The 17,868-nt window shown below is 42.3% G+C and overlaps 1 protein-coding gene and 2 long non-coding RNA genes across 4 annotated transcripts in view; 1 reads left to right on the top strand and 2 right to left on the bottom strand.

Moving 5' to 3' along the window:
* LOC105922418 (M1-specific T cell receptor alpha chain-like) overlaps positions 1 to 17,868 on the top strand; it is a 571,536-nt gene that overhangs the window by 485,013 nt on the left and 68,655 nt on the right. The window lies entirely within an intron of this gene.
* On the bottom strand, positions 5,450 to 7,803 carry LOC118561119. Its single transcript, XR_004929777.1, has 2 exons — positions 7,613 to 7,803; positions 5,450 to 7,452 (listed from the first exon to the last, which is right to left on the bottom strand). It is a non-coding gene; the product is annotated as an uncharacterized LOC118561119 (long non-coding RNA).
* Positions 14,135 to 15,968, bottom strand: LOC118561121. Of its 2 annotated transcripts, none has more exons than XR_004929779.1 (2): positions 15,462 to 15,968; positions 14,135 to 14,372 (listed from the first exon to the last, which is right to left on the bottom strand). It is a non-coding gene; the product is annotated as an uncharacterized LOC118561121 (long non-coding RNA). The 2 variants fall into 2 exon arrangements; XR_004929780.1 differs by lacking the exon at positions 15,462 to 15,968 and adding an exon at positions 14,509 to 15,454.

The following is a 17,868-nucleotide window of genomic DNA, read 5'->3' as shown; positions in this document are numbered from 1 at the left end:
CAAATCTGGAATTGCCCTCATTTTTGCTGATATTCTGTTCGTGCCCCAGAAACAATACACTGCCCCAGTTTCAAAATCACATTTCGATGTTTACATTATGGTCAGATTTGTTTTATCATATCTATTGTCCTGTTTCAGGCTGAACTGTCCCTCTGACGTTCGCCTCAGCTCAGCATAACATAAGATGATTTTGTAACTGATGACATGCTTAATGTGGCCTTCTGATATCTTAATGCTCTTAAATTTTTTCTCTTTAGGCAGCTGTAAAATCCTCAGTTAAAAATCTCCCTTAAAACATATCCCATCCAGTTCCATTTCTCCCAAACAATCTCCCATATTCTCCCCATATGCTGTTTGCCATTTTATTAATGTTCTAAAATGACAATATAAAAAGCCTCTACTCTATTATTGTTTCAGCTGTCATTAATTCATTGTCAAATACAAGCCAAGCGCAATCTAATAGCATAACTTAATACAGCCCCAACGCCTCTGGTTGCTGTACTGCATAATTAAGCTCCTAATGAAAAAAAAACCTTTATCCCCAGTCCCAAGTATTTCCTACAACCCTGGGATATTTTTGATTAAGACATGTTAACATATCTCAGTGTAACAATTTAATTTGGCTGGATATTTAATGTGGGAAGAAAACAAACTGTGTTATTGAAGTCTCTATTTTCCTTTCTTCAGCTTTTAGTTAACATAGTTCATAATTAAAAACGTCATTTGAATTACAGAGCTGCAGTGCTCCCAAAACAAATGAACATTCTGAAACCATGAACATTAATTTTAACCGAATTAATTCACACAGATGAACGTTTAGTTACATACGATACATACATACATACATACATACATACATACATACATACATACAGTAACATAGAACTGATGACATTCAGACAAACAAACACATGCAGGCCTTTACTTCTGACAGGGAGGAAGGGCTGGTCAGATCCTAGCGACGGTTATGGCAGCCTCTTCCAAAATGCCCTGGCCAACCACACGCCCAGCACAAGGGCACATCGTAATCTTTGGTTGGTCCCTTTCTATTATTTCTGTACTGCGGTGTATCTCTACTAGGAATTTGTCACCATGGAGGTCTCTGATACATCTCAAATGGGACATCTGGAGGGAGGTGCCCCACAAACTGGTCTGCACCAAACACAGGTGTCGGGTCATTAACCATCTGAGCTTTTGCAACATTCTTCTTCTTCCTCCTTTTACTTTGTTTGTCTCTCAGCTTTTTTAGCTGTTCAGCTAAGAGTTGTTGTTCTAACTTCTGTAAATCACTGCTAAGTTGCTTCATGTTCTTTTCATCCATATCCAGCTGATGTACCAAAGCAGCCATCCATTGATCTAAAGGCATATCATAACTCGCAACCATTCTGTCCATGTCCTCCTTAACATCCTCGGTTTGGCCCTTTAACATTGCCTGTTTAAAGAGTTGCTGCAGCGTGACTGATAACGGGCAAGAGCCCGTCTGGTCTTCCCATACTTTCAATATTCTGTTCACATATGCTGAAGCCGTCTCCCCTGCACAATGCGTAGGGCCATTTAAAAGGCCAGAATCCGTACTTACCGGATAAAACATCCTCAGTGTGCTCCAAAGTTGCCATGCCACCGGGGCCAAAGGAGCAGCTGCTCCTAGTTCGTCAGTTCCAACAGAAACTTCAACTGCATGTACCTCATGTGGTTCCAGGTATGCTGATAAGCCAGTCCTCACATCACCAATAGCCAATACATACCCGCTTAAAATCTTCAAGAATACTTTGATCCAAAGGTGCGCCCCTTTTCTTGGATCAGGGAGCATGTTCCTCAGCTGAACACTGTCAGCACATGATAGAGGGTTATAAACAACTGCATTCACCTGTCCTGTAGCACTGTGAGTCTAAAACAATGGCAGTTGTACACTTTGTTTTGTTGCAGGTAAAGAAAGATCAGTTTTGTTAGAATGCAGATTATATCTGGGGCCCTTTTCCGCCCTGTATTCGCGTGTCATCGGTTTTCATAACATCTGTGTCATCTGATTCTGCAGTTTTAAGAGCGTTTCTTACCACTTGTTCTATCGCATCCCGTAGCTGGTCTCGTTTGTGTCCCTCTAACCTACTTTTTCCATGTATCGGTCTTGCGTCACAGCTTACCTGTCCCCTACATAACTCCATACTAGGCACCTGCACCGAAGGGTCTGATGAAGTCACCACACTCCTGGCCTTGGATAACAGTTCTCTAGTATCACCACACAGATTGTTTTGCATAACAGCGGCTGCACCAGAAGCAGGCATGTCTGGAATAACTGGAGTTGTGTACTTACCTTCTTGTTTGAAAGAAGATGATTCACTTACCCCCTGCAGATTTTCACTCTCTTGTTGTTTGTCGAGGCCTGAGAAGCATATTCTGAAATAAAGTTCAGTTAGTTTTATCAAGTCTGCTATTTTGATTTCCTCTTTTTGGCATTTTTCCCGAGCAAACTCGCCAGCACCAGCCGCTTTTACTTGTGCCTGGGCTAGTCTATTTTTTAACATTTTCAAATGGTGAGTGCACATCTGGGCTTCTGGCGGAGGCCCCTCTGCATCACCAAAAACCCCGTCACCCCTCATCTTTTCGCACCACTCCTCGAATTGTTTTAAATGGTTTTCAGCATCTTTGTGTGGGTGTCATGGTTTTCAGATGACGAGTCCACATGCAGATACGATCGGGAAGCAAGGCACAGTTTTAAGATGTTTATTAAGAGAACAGGCAGGTATGACGGACGGGACTACAGGCAACTTCGACAAGGTCAGAACGTCACGGCTGGAGAGACTGCAAAGAGAAGGAGAGTAAGTGACTCTGAAAGGTGAACCAGGAGAACTACTAGAAGCTGCGCTGCTTACCATAAAGCTGGGCGGACCTAACCGGGGAGAAGTAGCGCCGAGGGAACTCTGTGAACCTACTCTGGTGGTGATAGGCGGCTAGTGGCTGAGGGCGGCAGATGTTACTGGTGAGGGATCCAGAGCGAGCCTCCTCGGCAGTGGGTGACAGATGGATTGACCAGAGTGCGAGAAGAGCCAGCAGAATCCGGGAGGGGGAATCTCAGGCCCCGCTGGGTAACATCCAGGGAGTATGAGGGGAGCGCCAGAGCAAAATCTGAGCAGGAGGATTCTGGAGCTCTGTCTCTTCGGACAAGACGTCAAGACGGGTGAGTGCATCCAAGCACCAAAAACTGTGACAAAAACAGGGAGATCCAAAATTAGTCAAAATTCAAAGACGAAAAAACTCACGAGCTGGTTTTCAGGAGTTGGGTCACAGGCCACGTCGTACCACGACTGGTTAAGGCTCTGGCGTCTTCCATCTGTCAGCGCTCTGCTTAAGAAGCCAGAGGAAGCCGCCTGCAACGAGCTGCAGGTGTGGGCCACGCCCCCTCAGCCAACTAGACACACCTGAGGAGTAGAATTAGAGCAGAACAACACAGAGAACCCTGACAGTGGGAAGCTTGCCATTATGCTCCCTTTTCCTGCCTCCAGCAGTGTTCCTAAAGAACCCCCCTGGAGCTCATTTTCTACCTGATTCTCAGCCATTCCAGCACTCACACGTCTTGGCCAACCTGCTGGGACAGCGTCCTGTCCCCGGTCCAATGAGAGCTTATTTTTTATCTCTCAGACACCAAAACTTATTATGTTGCTATATGCCTTATTATAGTGTTTTTACACGGCAGTTTCAATGAGCCAGTGTACTCAGGATGAGCAGGTTATATGTCACCTGAACAGGTGCACCCTTTACTCTTCATTTCCACTTGGCTCAATGTCAATAATGTGTCTCTCTCTCTCACACACACACACACACACACACACACACACACACACACACACACACACACACACACACACACATTCACCCTTTATGGCCAAGCTTTAGTTAACTCTGTACGTACTCTTTCTTCGGTCTTGCTGGTTGTGTGTGCGTCCAGCTCACGGGTTTATTCCGGTCTTCCTGTTACTACAACAGGTCAGTTTCTTATAAAAAGATTTCTTGAACTCACCGGCCTTACTTTCTTTATTCGTCTTTAATCGGGGTTTTAACAGAGTCACCCTCCGTCAAACCTCCACATTCACACCATTGTGTATTTGCCTGGTCTTGTTCTCAATGTCATACGCGCTCGTTTTTCGAAAAGGCAGCTTTTATATTTCCATGAAAACGAAGAATTTTATGTTCGTCCTCGTGGAAAATAAGGGGCTCTAAACCCGCATTTTCTAGGCTACACGATGTTTTAGAAGCCACGCGTAATGGCGTGCCTGTCAGAATGGCAGCTTTTTATGCTAAACACAGAGAAACACGTATTTTCCTCTGTGCCTAACAAGGGAACCTTCTAAACCCACATTCTCAAGGTTCACAGTATTTTCAGAGACCTGGCCAGGGTCTCCCGGACTTTTACCGCTGTGACCGCACGCAAATCCCAAAATTCTTCTCGACACGTTTGCAAACAATTATCCTCAAACTTTTCTCTGCCTTTAGGAGTGCAAAAAGTCGGCCCTTCCAGGAATAAAAAGACACTGGGAGATAAATGGAATTTCCTTGCCTTTTTGTGTGTTTTTCCTCTGGAATGACATCTTGGCCGGAAAACGGAAGGTGGTACGCCGCCTTTTGGGTCCGGGCGGAAACACCATTTTGTTATTGTTTTCACCGTGCCGCATCTACGGTGAAACACCCTCGGTGGACCCAGCTCGTTTTACCCAGTCAGGCGACCCCCACTTACTTATTACCTTGAATGAAGGACGCATAAAACAGACAAGTATGCTTTTAGTTATATTTTATCTACGTAAAGACAGAGAAATAGTTACAGTCACACCAGCGCTGATGGGCTCCTGATCAGCAGGAAGCCCCGACTGCCAATCTTTTTGGATCGGTGCCATCTAAGTGTGCCATGCAGTTCTGGGATAAACAGCTCGTTCCACTTGACCTCGTTGATATCCTAACAAGCCTAAACATGAAGAAGGCAGAACGTTTTGATAATCTATTACAACATCAGTTAAATCCAAAACATTTAGCACTGCTATCTTTGAAAATAAACTGACCAGCAATCTAATCACAATGAGGCAACAGCCAGTATGTTTTTGAATCAGACGATTTATTAGCCTACCTTCCATAAAATCACCGCTGCGTGACTAAAGGACTTCCCCTGGAGCTGCTACACCAGAGCACTCCAGCCATCTTGGTAGTGCCAGTAGATGTACTCAGGATCCACACAGATTGAACTTCAGACTTGCTGTGATTTGAACGGATCGATGTTACTATTTATTAACACCGTGCCCACTTTTCCACTGTGGAGGTTCCCCTTGGTACATTTGAATTGTAGAGCCCTCCACACCAAGTGACGACACAAACTAGTTAAAAATGTCCTTGTACGTTATATTGTGGGAGATTTTTAACTATTAAACTATATAAAAGAATGATGACACGGGAAACGAGGTCCCTCTGCTTGCCAACTGGAGAACCCTTTATTTCAGGCTTTACCTCTCAGCACGTAAGAACGGGTGTGAGCTAGAGTTCTGATTACAACATAGTGTACATGCATTTTATATCCCACAGATGGGTGTGTGTTACAAATAAGATTCTCTGTGCACCCATTGGTCCGCGCTGTGACCCAGCAGTGTCCACGTGCTTCCAGCCTCCTTTGGCAGACATTGGTCATATTTCTGGGAACAACTCCACAAACGTTTAAAAACAGACAACCTTATCTTGTCAGTTGACCTCTGTTTGGGTCACACAGGATGTCATGTCCTGGTCATATTCTGGACTTGTGCTCCTTTTGCCTGGCTTTCAGGACAAACAGACTTCAGATGTTTTCAAACCCCCTGCATATCCTCCCTTGTTACGTTACTTACGTAACACTCCTAAGGAACCCTCTATATACTAAAGTACATAGACTAAACATCGTATAAAGAGAAAATCTGACTCCACACTAATCAAGCTTAGCTGTAATAATAACAACATCTAAAAATTTAATTGCTTACACAACCAATGGATAATATACTAATGTGATCACGGTGTCCACATAATTGTTGATCAACACTGACTTGTAATAAGTGCAAATTACAATCACTAACACATTTCAATGAGAGAGAGAGAGAGACAGAAGAGAGAGACTAAGAGGAAGAGAGAGAGAGAGAGGGAGAGAGAGAGAGAGAAAATAGTCATTGCTTTTACATTGGCATCAATCCAGCTGATATGGAAGCGAAAAACCCCGTTGTTGGCACTTGTTCATGTACTGTTCTCAGGGGAAAAAACTCTCCCATGGATCTCGGTTCTCCATCGAGCATCCGCCAGCCAGGTCGACCGGCATCAATTGGAAATCAGCCATGCTACTTGCAATGAAATCCAGCACTTATCATTCAAAAAGAGTACCTAATAGAATGTAACATATACAACCATCAATAAACAACATATGAAATACATGGATTATATATATATGCAAATTATCTTGCTAATAAAACTGATACGGAGGGTTAAACAGAAACGAATGTTAAGATATAATGTTATGACAGATTAAACTAACCGGCCGCCTGTGCTACCTTATCTACTAATACTTTATTGTATTGTATTTTATTTATTTAATCTTAAATTTAGTAACTGAAACAAGATTAATAGGGTTAGTCAGTCTTCAGTTCGTGTGCTTGGTTTGAATGAGTCCATGGACACGTAGCAAAACAAGAGAGTCCGTCTTGATCACGGGTACTCCTTTCCATTTGGAATGAGTCTGTAGCATACGTGTGAGTCCATAGACGTGTCCAGGCGGCCGGGATGTCAGCCTTTTCGATGGCTGCTGCCTGATGTCATCCATCTACACATCGTTCCCACAATCCACCTTTTCAAATTAGGCACAACACAACACAGAAACAATAAGATTACAATCAGTGTTATTACCAAAGTTAGTCCTGTTTTAGCGGCTAAAACACCCCATTCTCCTAAAATTTCTTCCAGACTTTTCCACGACCAGTTGTTTCTACCAGCATTCTCTTTTACTTGTTCTTTAAGTTTCATAAGTTTAACCATTACTGCCCTAAACGAACCTTTAGGAGCTGTGTTCATAGGAATGTATGTACAGCACTGATTACCGAACATGTGACAAACACCTCCCTTACTTGCTAAAAGTCAATCTAAGGCTTGTCTGTTTTGTATTACCATTCTACTGTTCTTTAAGACCTAGATGAGTCATTAACTTCAGTTCAGCTGGCAAAAACACTGGTGTGTACTTTGTCAAACCCATTAACATTGTGTTGTACTTATCTTGTTCTGCAAAGGTGGATTTCCCTTTATAGAATGAAGTGCCACATTTCATGGTTGCATGTCGATCGTCTCGACCCTTATTACACGTTGCTCGTTTCACTTGTGGTTGAGCTGACGTTGGCTGATGCTGTGGTGCCGTCTGCAGGCTGTGAGAGTTCATCTCCAGCCTCGCTGTTGTTAGGCTCACCACCTCTGCCAACATCCACAGGTGAAATGTCATTAATACCAGTTTCATTGCTGCAAACTTTCTGTTCACAGTCTTTTCCATTGTCTGGCTTCACAATGTCTGGCCTCACAGTGTCTCTGGCATGTACTTTAGTACAATGAGTCAAATGATACCACGTATCACTACCCTGAACTTGGACGGCGGTTGCGGTCGCTCGTTTGACCTCAAATGGTCCGTCCCATCTCGAGCTGTTAAATTTACGTCTGAACACCTTCACGTACACCAGGTCTCCTGGTTCGACTGGTCTCTTCACCACCGACTCTGGACAGGAACTTCTGGCTTTTTCCTGCAGATAGATAGCTCTATGGATAGCAGTTAGTTGGTCTACATATGCTTTCAACTCTGTTTGTAGCTGTTCAAGTGCCGGGCCTTTGAATGGAAGCCTCCATTCAGGCACTGGCATTTTTCTGCCTGTTAGCATTTCATGCGGGATTAAATGTGTGCTGCGGTGCAACTGCATGCGATAGCTCATTAGCGCAAGCGGCAAAGCATCAGCCCAATTTAGGTTAATAGAAGCACAGATTTTATTCAGCTTAGCTTTCAAAGTCCCATTGATTCTTTCTACAATACCCTGACTCTGCGGGTGATAGACTGCTCCAAAGCGTTGTTTAATTCCTAGCTTTGACAAAACACGTTTTAACACCTTTTGGATAAACGCTGAACCATTATCTGAACTGATTTCTGATGGGATGCCAAATCTCGGAATCACCTCTCTTGTCAGAAACTTAATCACTGTCTCAGCTCCCAATGTCTTTGATGGGACTGCTTCAACCCATCGGCTGAACCGATCGATCACCACCAACATGTACCTTTTTCCTTGCACTGGCTTTATCATGTCAACATAATCTATCACAAGATGTTTAAAGGGTCCCTCAGGGACCGGAATGTGTCCAATCGGTGATTTTATGCCTTTTCGTACATTGTTTTCTGCACATATTTCACATTGCCTCAAGATTTCATCCACCATTGCTTGCATGTAAGGTGACCCATAACCTTGCTTTTTCAACTTCTCCATCACTTTACCTCTACCACAGTGATCCAAACCATGTGCTTCTGAGACCAACATTGTCAACAATGCTACTGGTGCAACTAAATGTCCACTTTGTGATCTCCACAAACCACTTTCACTCATTGTCGCACCTCTCTGCGCCCAGAGAGCGTGCTCACTCGCACCTGCTTCCTGCTGCATCAAAATGATGTCTTCTGGTGTCACCATTGGTTCCAAGGTGACCACTGGTGCCAAGATAGCCATCTGGCACTTTGATGCTAGTTTTGCTGCCTCATCTGCGGCGTTGTTCCCTTTAATGACTAAATCATTACCTTTACGATGGGCGTTGCATTTGATCACTGCTAGTCTTGATGGCAGCATCATCGATGCAATCAGCTCTTTTAGCTGTTCTTGATGTAATACTGGACTGCCGTCTGCTCGTTTGAAACCTCTTTGTTTCCAAATAGCAGCAAACAGATAGCACACCCCATGGGCATAAGCCGAGTCTGTGAATATGTTTGCTACTTTCCTTTTGCTAGTTTGCACGCTTCTGTCAATGCTTTTAGTTCTGCCTTTTGGGCAGAACATGGTTGCTCACATTTTTCTGCTTTGACTGTTACAAAACTGTCTCCTACTTGTTTAACCACAGCATAACCTGCGTGGTTTCCAAGATGATCTCTGAAACATGACCCGTCAACAAAATAAGTGACTTCCGCGTTCATTATCGGAGTTGACTCTAAATCAGGTCTTAGTCTTGTGAATTTCATTGTTTCTGCAAGGCACTCGTGTGGTTCTCCTTCACAGTCCAGAGGTACCATGTCAGCAGGGTTGTTAGTTGTACATTTTTGTACTGTTACATCTGGATATGTTAAAAGTGGCATGTACTGTAAACATTTTGCCTGAGTCATCACAAACTTTCCTTGATTTATCAGTTCTGTGATTTTGTGGTGGGTCTGTATTGTTACCGGGTAACCCATTGTTATGGTTGATGCTTTTTCATAAGCGTAGTAGACTGCTGCTAGACCTTGATAACATGGTGGCCAGCCTTGGGCCACATTGTCTAGTTTAGTGCTGTAATAAGCAATGGCTTGCTTTCGTCGTCCTACACAGGTTTCTTGCATTAGTACTGCTGATGCATACATGTTTTTTCTGTTGGCTACATACAGGTAAAATTGTTTGTCATAATTTGGCAATGCCAAAGTTGGTGCCACTTGCATTTCCTGTTTTAGTGTTTCAAAAGCTATTTTAGCTTCTGTTGTCCATTTTAACACTGCTTTTAATGACTGGTTTCCTGTTTCTTTTATTAGCTCTCTAAGTGGTGCTGATTTTTCCGCATAGTTTTCAATCCAGTCTGCATTGAAACCTGTCATTCCTAAAAATGTCATCATTTCGCCGACTGTCCTTGGACTCGGAGCTTTGCTGACACCTTCCAGTTGAGAAGGTGAAATGCCAACTGTTCCTTGTGATATTTGTCTTCCTAGGCAATCTACCTGTGGTTGACAATACTGTAGTTTTTGTCTGGAGACCTTGTGTCCTCCCTTTGCTAATCTTTGTAGAACTTTGATTGAGTCCTGATGACAGTCATTTAGTGTGTTTCCACAGATTAACAAATCATCCACATATTGTAACACAGTTCCAGTTAAATTGAGTCCTTCCAAATCATTTTTAGCACCTGATTAAATATGTGCGGGCTAAGTTTAAACCCTTGAGGCAATCGGGTATAACTGAGCTTTTTACCTCTGTAGGTAAATGCGAATAAATGTTGTGACTCTTCCGCTAGCGGAATGCTGAAAAACGCTGAACAGAGATCAATAACAGTGAAAAAACGTGCTTCTGATGATTGAATTTAAAAGAGTATTTGGATTTGGCACATCCGATTCTGCGTCTACTATTATCTTGTTTATTTCTCTTAAGTCATGAACAAGACGGAATTTTTTGTTTGTCTGCTTTCAGAACTGGAAAAATTGGAGTATTACATTGACTTTCTACTTCCACCAGCACACCTGCTTGCATCAATCCGTCAATGGTTTTCTGAATGCCTTGTTTTGTTTCTGGTTTTAATGGGTATTGCTGGCGAAAAGGAAACTGTGCATTTGGTTTTATTTGAACTGAGACTGGTTCTGCAGATTTTACTAAACCCACATCTGTATCATGTTTGGACCATAAGTGCTCAGGGATATTTTTTAGCATGTCCTGCATTAATGGTTGATCTTTAGAGGAACCATTTTCCTCAGACTGATCTTTTAGATCAAAAGGCACTGTCACAACTTGTGGTTTTGCTGTCATTGTTGTTTCACATAGGATCTTGATCATTGTTCCATCACTTGATTGAAAAATGAATGGGTTATCTGTGTCTTCCCATGTTGCTTCTGTTGCAAGTTTCATCATTGGTCCCAGATCTTTCGCATGAAATCCTTTATTTACAAACAATGTTATGTGTGGTACTGAGTCTGAAACATTGTACCACTCTGAAATGAAATCATTTTGCTTCACATTTAAAGCTGTACCTTGGTTCCCAATAACAATACATTGTGTTCCAAAATTAACAGTTCTGTCTTTTGTAGAACTGTCCCATTTTTCTTCAAACTCCTTGCTCTTTGAAATGTCATAAAACATGGTGCAGTGGTAATCTAGAAAAGGTTTTCTGGCTTCTGGAATTTGAGCTTTAATGTACCGGCCCCAGATAGTGACTACATCTTCAACTGGGCCTGAAATGTCTCCTAGCCAATAAACATTAGCTTCATGTGTTTGCATGTACATTTGAAGATCCAGACCTGTTTTGTCAACATACAAACCCTGAGGAGAACACCAGATTTTCAATTTCATCCTGCATAATGCATCTCTTCCCAATAGGTTAATTGGTGTTTGGTCAGAGACAAGAATTGGTGTTCTTATCTCATCATCATCATTTGCCAGTCGTACAGGAGCTGTCATTTGTATTAACTGTCTTGTTCCCGAGAACCCTACTGTTGAAATTAATTTATCAGACATGGGGAGGTGCTTTGCATAATTTGGACTTACACACGTGTAAGCTGCTCCTGTATCGACCAGCATCGGTGTTTCTTTTTCTTCAATTAGAATTTTTAACATTGGTTCATTTTCAGCACCCTCGCTTACGATCGGGCACTGGTTCTCCCCTGTAAGGTTCTCTGGGCACCCCTAGTAACCAAAATTTGGTGGGTTTACAGGGCGTCTTGTTGGACCTGGACGGAACCGGCCACGTGATTGCCTGCGGTAGGTGTTCTTGCCTCTTGGGCAATGCTCGGCACGATGTCCAAGTTCATTGCATGCCCAGCATGCGCCCATTATTCCAGGTGCGCCAGGCCTGCCTCTGTTAGTCCAGGCGGGACCTCTTTGCTGTCGTCCACGATGCCTATATGGCTGTGTATTGAATGCTTGAGGATAAACATTAACCACTGGTTGTTGTGGCTGGGTAAGTTGAGGAGCCGCAAAACTCCTTTGTATTTGATTTGTCACATCATGTACAGGATCTGAAAAACCTTGAGGTGGGGTTACATTATCAGTCACTTTAATCATTGTAGCTTGGGTTCTAGCTTTGTTTTTTTTCTGATAGTTCTTCAAGCTGCATTTGTTTCAGTTTTCTTTGTACATTTGTATCATGTTCTGCACTCTTACTTTCTTCTCTTCTGTACTTCTCCACTGCATGTATCACATGATCACGGAACTCTCTGTGAGGCATTGACGTCAAAGCCACCACGTCTTCTAACCTGCTTCTCACAGAAGCAGGCATTGCTTCAATGATGGAGTTCCGGAACAGAGTTGTCTGCACAGGGCTCTTATCAACTTCCTCTTCTGTTTCCTGTTTCCATCTTTTTAGCTGCTTTGCAATATAAGACGCTGGATTTTCTGCATTATCGATTGGATCTCCTCTTAATGCCTTTGGGTCAATCTTAGTGGGATATTCTTTTCGCAGTGCTTCCCACAGTGCTGTGCGAAATAAATTGAAGCCGATTCCATCAGCTCTCTGTTGGAGCATCCACGCGAAATGTTCCTTTTAAGGCGTTTTCCATAGCAGGTGTTCCCAGACACTGTGCAAAAACGGCTTTTAAATCGCCAAGAGCTAGCATTTTTCCAACAGTTTCCTCCTCAAACACCTTTATCCACTTGCTGGCACCCTCATTTATGTCTGGCAATCTGCCAACCAGGCCGATCAGGTCTTGAGACGCCCATGGTACATATTGAGCAATGTTCCCTTTTACAAGTATGGGTAACTGTTTGTTATCTGTGTATTTGTCAGGTGCATGTATGCCAGGTCTCCATCTTAAATCATAATCACTTCTCCTGCCAGTAGCTGTTTGTGTTCCTCCTGTAGGGCCCTTCACTGCCTCTTGTTCTAAAAGCTTGCTGGCATTTTCTGGTACAATATTTTGTCTTATGGCTTCCTCATCAATTTCCTTTTCTAATTCCTCAATTATGGTGCGATCAATTTCTCTTTGCAAACTTAACCCTTCATGATCTAGGTTTACCCAAAATGAATCACCCTTTGGTTTCATTGCATAGTCTGCATAACAATCAACTCCACCCATAGGCTTCAGGGTCAACGACCTTCTCTGATCCCCAGATGTTTTCTTTGCGGTGCTACAATGATTTGGTGCAAGATCCTGCATGTTTACAGGGGAATCTGAGTTCATTTGGCCTGCAGTGTTCTGATGCATTGCAACCGAAGCAACAGGAGAACCTGATTTATGCACGGCCGAATATATGTTTACTAAGGCGTGATCATTTTGCTGTGTTGCAGGTACATTTTGGTTAGGCGACCCTCCTGCGTTTGTAAAACTGATATATGAGGCCTTTGTCATGATCCCTTTATGTTCTGTTGAATCATTTTGGCTTCCCCCCTCTGCAGCTGCATCTATGATCAGACTATCCTTGTCCTTGTACTGGAAATCTCCATTTATATTAACTGTTCCCCTTAAAGATGGGTAAAGTCTTGCAGCTTTTGAATATTCTGATTTACCATTTGCAGACTGCTGTCTCATTTCCATAAGCTTCTGTTTTAATGCACTTCTATAGGCCTGACCGTCTTCCTTGAAAAGGTTTAGAATTTTTAACTCAAGCTCACGTTTTTCTGTTCTCTTTTTAGAATTATTATTAGCCTTGTAATCCATGATTCTCACTTCCATTTGTTCGCAAAGAGATGTATCAAAGCAACCTGATTCTGGCCACTGGGAGGTTAATTTCTGAGTCCTTTTGTGCCATTTTTTAGAGATTTGGGGAATTTTTGAAGCAAATTCGGGGTATTTCAACCCAAGAATAACAATAGGAATGTTTGCCATTTTGCTCTGTATTTAAATTTAAGAAAACCAAAAATTTAAAATGTACTACAGGGTGACTTGTGTTGCAGAATCAATAAATCCCTGCAAACTGATAAACTGTTACCTCTCAGAGATTTGTTTGCTTTCCTCCGGGCGGGGCTGCGCTCCGCTCTAAAGGGACTGTACTTTGCTCTCTCTGAGCTGAAGCAAAGGGAGGGAGGGGGAGAGGGGGAGGGCTGTGTGTATTGGCACGAGTCACTGACCGTCAATCAATAAACCAGGGTCCTTACTTTCTCCTCACTGACAGGCAAAATACAAAAAACAACAGCAGACAAGCTCGCAGATTCAATAGCTAAAAAGTTTTCCAACAACACACCTTTTTTAAAATAATAGCACACAGTCAGGAACAGGCAGACGCCACTGCCACCAGCGAAACCACTGCACAACTATTGGTAATCCTTCAAACCCAGTTTGCGTAACTGCACCCACATCTTTTCAACACAGCAGCTCAATAAGTGTACACACCTTGGTTCAGCAGATTTCTTTACAAAAAAATAAAGGTTTCCATGCACTGTTGCTTTCTCAAATTAGACACACTTTACCTTTACTTCTGATGACAGGACTTTGGAGAAAAAACAAAGCAACAGCAAACAAAGCAGTTTCATACATGTATTTTAGTCAAACAACAGAGCTCTAATCATTTAAGCTCACACATAGACGTCTGACACACAACACATCCCAAACACTCTTTCACTTACTCATTTCTCACTCTCCCGGGAACTTAATATTTTCTATTAATGGTCCAGATGCCCAATATTCCTGGATTTTACTGTGCGCACATATAATTTAAACCATATTTATTGGACCCATAGCAAAAAAGTAAAAGTAAACATTTATATTTCACGTGCTCTAGAACAGGCCTTCTATTTCAAATTTGATTTCACCTCGTTACCTAAACCAGAGTACTCAAACAACCCAGACTGCAGTTAACTCTTTAAGACACACTGATGATCCAAGAGAAACCTCATTTCTCTTTTACAAGCGCTTACAACTACTGGGCCTCGCCCAACAAAAATCTGCATGCACCAAAACAGGCCTACTATTTAAAATTTACCGGGAGGTTTTTCTCACCTCAAAGCCTAAACCAGAGATCTCAGCTTTACAAAACAACTGCAGTTCACTAAGGCCACATATCATTGGAGTCACTCGCAAGTCGAACCTCCAATCGGCCATGTACAGCGCTTCACGCTTCACTTACTCAAAGAGGCTCTACCTCTTAATACTCCGACCAGCCGGACATTTATGAAATCAACCTTTTACAATGATTTCTTTATTCTAAAAAGATATATATATTAGAAAACTTCAGCTTAAACCGTCATGGTCCGATTCATTTCCTATTCGTCGTCATACTAGCGTTTTCTAACGAGACGTACGATTAAAGCGGCTGGGAGTAACAAGTCACTTCTTTTAAGTTGTCTCTTGTAGTCAATTGTGTAGGAATTCTAAACCATTCCAAATCTTGTATTGTTTAAGACAACTCTTTCCTCACGTGGGAAATAATGACAGAAAGCAAAACAGAGAGACGACCTCTCGCAATTGTCAAACAATCAATAAACACACTCTTCCCAAATCAAACCTCACAGACGGCAATTTTTGTCATTATCAAGCAGAGAAAGAAAGAGAGCAGTATAAAAAAAACATTTACACTTACCCCCTGTCTTTCTCCGTATCTGTGTGTCCCGTTGCAAAGTGGCCAGCTTGCACCGAAGGCCCTGCCGTCTGGGGAAGAGGATCTCCCTTTTTTTTTTCAAAAATCACGTCGAGAGGTCACCAATTTTGTGGGAGATTTTTAACTATTAAACTATATAAAAGAATGATGACACGGGAAATGAGGTCCCTCTGCTTGCCAACTGGAGAACCCTTTATTTCAGGCTTTACCTCTCAGCACGTACGAACGGGTGTGAGCTAGAGTTCTGATTACAACATAGTGTACATGCATTTTATATCCCACAGATGGGTGTGTGTTACAAATAAGATTCTCTGTGCACCCATTGGTCCGCGCTGTGACCCAGCAGTGTCCACGTGCTTCCAGCCTCCTTTGGCAGACATTGGTCATATTTCTGGGAACAGCTCCACAAACGTTGAAAAACAGACAACCTTATCTTGTCAGTTGACCTCTGTTTGGGTCACACAGGATGTCATGTCCTGGTCATATTCTGGACTTGTGCTCCCTTTGCCTGGCTTTCAGGACAAACAGACTTCAGATGTTTTCCAACCCCCTGCAATATGAGGCCACTTTTTCATGTCCTCCTCTCAGTCATGAATAGTTTGTTGCTGTGGCACAGACCTGACACTTCTTTTACTCTGAATTTTTTGGAAATGCTGCCACAACAGTTTATCATTATTGTTATTTGGCTTAGGGAAGCGCTGAAACAGAAGTGTCGCACAAAAAAAAGGGAAGTTGGACCCATAGTTTCTTCCGCAAAGTAAGATGGGTAGGTTGGAGGAGGGCTACAAAAACATTATAACCATGGCAACAGCAAACAGACTGAAATCAGAGGCCACCAGACCTTTACCTGTTTAAAAACAAACTTAGTTGATGTACGAAGTTCGTGATTGCCTCAACTTCTTTGGTTTGGATTTTGTGTCATCCACGTATCTAAATTTGAGAGTTATTGGTGTTTACTTATCAGCACTAAGTGCTCTGCTCTCCACCTACTCCATGTACACATTTGGCCACAGTGGGTGAAACTGGGAGGCCCATGCTACACCCATGTTTTTATTTAGTATTTATTACAATCAAATTATTTAGTTAATCACTCAGTTATTGCATTTATGTCTGTTATCTGAGGAATACAAAAGTGGCAGGTTGTACAGTTTTCTTTATTTTACATTGAAAATATGGGTTTGCTTTCATCAAAAAGTGCACCCAAGTTGAGGAAGTGATTAAAAAAATCCTTGCCGGAACTACAAAACAGACAATTGCTCAGGTGTTTCCCCATTGAACAAGTAAATATATGTTCTTCCTGGTAAAGTTGCTGAGCCACATACTAATGTTTTCAAAGATGTCAGAGATGAGCTATCAAACATTTAAAAGTAGAGCAGAATTGTTCCAGTCCATTTAGTTATTATGAACTATTGATTCACCATGAACCAAAATCAACTGAGTAACTTTTGAAATTTTAATGTATACTATGGAAGAAAAGAAACACTATGTCAGTGCCGGCCCGAGCCTCTTGGGGCCCCTAAGCAGAATTTTATTTGGGGGCCCCCCTCCCACCACACAGAATCACCTATGCTAGAAGATTATTGACACAAACGTCACGCTATCATGTTATAGCAAATATTAGAAACGAATACAGTGAGGTTATGTATTAATACAAAATAAATAAATGATACTTAAAATACTTCCCTCTTTTATTAAATCTTCTGAATACAAACTGCCACAAAACATTAGCATATATATATATATATATATATATATATATATATATATATATATATATATACATACATACACTCACCGGCCACTTTATTAGGTACACATGTCCAACTGCTCGTTAACACTTAATTTCTAAGCAGCCAATCACATGGCGGAAACTCAGTGCATTTAGGCATGTTGACATGGTCAAGAGAATCTCCTGCAGTTCAAACCGAGCATCAGTATGGGGAAGAAAGGTGATTTGAGTGACTTTGAACGTGGCATGATTGTTGGTGCCAGAAGGGCTGGTCTGAGTATTTCAGAAACTGCTAATCTACTGGGATTTTCACGCACAACCATCTCTAGGGTTTACAGAGAATGGTTCGAAAAAGAAAAAACATCCAGTGAGCGGCAGTTCTGTGGGCGGAAATGCCTTGTTGATGCCAGAGGTCAGAGGAGAATGGCCAGACTGGTTTGAGCTGATATAAGGGCAACAGTGACTCAAATAACCACCCGTTACAACCAAGGTGGGCAGAAGAGCATCTCTGAACGCACAGTACGCCGAACCTTGAGGCAGATGGGCTACAGCAGCAGAAGACCACATCCGGTGCCACTCCTTTCAGCTAAGAACAGGAAACTGAGGCTACAATTTGCACAAGCTCATCGAAATTGGACAATAGAAGATTGGAAAAACGTT

Source organism: Fundulus heteroclitus, unplaced genomic scaffold (genome assembly GCF_011125445.2).
Source record: "Fundulus heteroclitus isolate FHET01 unplaced genomic scaffold, MU-UCD_Fhet_4.1 scaffold_56, whole genome shotgun sequence".
Classification (NCBI taxonomy): Eukaryota; Metazoa; Chordata; class Actinopteri; order Cyprinodontiformes; family Fundulidae; genus Fundulus; species Fundulus heteroclitus.
The sequence above is the reverse complement of the archived record's forward strand: the minus strand, read 5'-3'. Positions and strand labels throughout refer to the sequence as shown.